The sequence below is a fragment of the Pseudophryne corroboree genome, chromosome 9 (genome assembly GCF_028390025.1).
Source record: "Pseudophryne corroboree isolate aPseCor3 chromosome 9, aPseCor3.hap2, whole genome shotgun sequence".
Lineage (NCBI taxonomy): Eukaryota > Metazoa > Chordata > Amphibia > Anura > Myobatrachidae > Pseudophryne > Pseudophryne corroboree.
The window spans coordinates 466,337,713-466,339,790 of record NC_086452.1 but is presented as its reverse complement, the minus strand read 5'-3'; positions in this window follow the sequence as shown (position 1 = coordinate 466,339,790).

The window sequence follows — 2,078 nt, the reverse complement described above, 5'->3', positions numbered from 1 at the left end:
GCCTATGCTGCGCCATTTGGCATGAAGTCTTGCTCCTCTAAACCCCAATACTTTACTACTGTGGGGTTTATTCAATTGAAGTCGAAAGCTGCAGTCTGTTGAAAAGACGGCAGTTTTCGACTTTTTTTAAATCGGAAGGCTTCCAACCTATTCAATCAAACCCCAAATGATTCGACAAGTCAAGGAATACGATTAGCAAAACAGCTGCTGATCCGCTAGCCCCCTTTTCGACCATCTAAATTCAACTTTAAAAAAAGTCGAATTGAGATGTGGGAGCATAGACAGGTGAAAAGAGGAGGAGACCGGAGGGGGGGGGGGGCGAGGAGGATACGGGGGAGAGCCGCGGGCAGGCGGGGGAGAGCAGCGCTACAGCAGTGGCTATGTAGACGGAGGATGTATCACAGCCGCCGCTCACAGCAGTGTCCACCCGGCTCCAGCAAGCAAGAATGGATCCGACTTCAATTGAATATACCCCTGTAAGTTACGGTATTGTCCTATCAAAGTGTTTAAACAATGCTTAGGCTAATACATGATATTTTCAGAATAAAGGGGGTCATTCTGACCCGATCGCACGCTGCAGTTTTTCACAGCGTAGCGATCAGGTGAGAACTGCGCATGCGCCCGCGCCGCAATGCAGCGGCGCATGGCCGCCCGTCGCTGCGCTACGATCGCCTCTGTCTGATTGACAGGCAGAGGCAGTCGATGGGTGGGAGGGGGCGAAACGGCGGCATTTGGCCGCCGTTTCGTGGGTGCGGTCCGTCCAACGCAGGCATGGCCGGACCGTGCGGGGAGTGGCCCGCAACGGCTGCGTGACGTCACACGCAGCCACTGCGGGCCGGGGAGCGATGAGTAGCTCCCGGCCAGCGCGCTAAAGCTGGGCTGGCCGGGAGCTACTCTTACAGTGCAAAGGCACTTCTGCGGGAGGGGGGGGGGGGCGGCAATGACATGCGGGACGGACTAGCCCTGTGCTGGGCGTCCCCCCGCATGTCTGAGTTCATGATCGTAGCTGTGCTAAATTTAGCACAGCTACGATCAACTTGGAATGACCCTCATAATCAGTTGATCTGCTAATGCTGGCTAGTCAGTACTTTTATCTGGCAGGCTATCACCAATTTGCTATAAGATAACGAGACCTACAGTAAGGCCCCCTGACCAGACACTGAGTGACACCACTATAGACAATGCTTTTAGCCAAATATATCCCGCAGGCCTCAGCAACAACACAGTACTTATTATGAGCAAGGTTCTAATCCAGAGTTTAAGGACGGAATTCAGTATACTGTATGTTATATTTCTGCTGCGGGGTACACTGGGCTTCACAAGGTTTAACATCGGGGAGTAGAGTAGGATCTTGATCCGAGGCACCAACAGGCTCAAAGCTTTGACTGTTCCCAAGTTGCACAGCGCCGCCTCCTCTATAACCCCGCCTCCATGCACAGGAGCTCAGTTTGTAAGTTGGTGCCATGCAGTAAGCAGGCAATTAACAGGAGGGCTGCCATTGCAGCCCATATTATAGCTTAAGCAGAATAAAAGAAGAACTTTTGAAGACTTCAAGGGCTGCAGCTTTAATGAATGTCAGGCAGACATCCTCTGCTGCAGCTCCATCACTCCCCAAGCGGCGCTGTATACTCTTGCGCTCTGGTTGCCGGGTAACTACAGCAGAGGCTCCGGTGTCTTTCCTGTCAGTCACACACACTCGCCACTGACCTCCGGGGTCGTGTGGCCGCAGGTACAAGGAGAGGTAAGGGGTCTCTTTGGCCCGCTGTTAACCGCGATCCATCGCAGCCGTGGGAGGCGGGCCGCGCGCGCTGGCGTGGACACTGTAAAGGGCAGCCGCTCCACTAGTCACCGGGACACAGGGCACAGGTGGGTTTTTTTTCTCTCATAAAAACCCGTTTTTAATAGAGATGAGCGGGTTTGGTTCCTCGGAATCCGAACCCGCCCGAACTTCAGCTTTTTTCTCACGGGTCCGAGCGACTCGGATCCTCCCGCCTTGCTCGGTTAACCCGAGCGCGCCCGAACGTCATCATCCCACTGTCGGATTCTCGCGAGGCTCGTATTCTATCGCGAGACTCGGA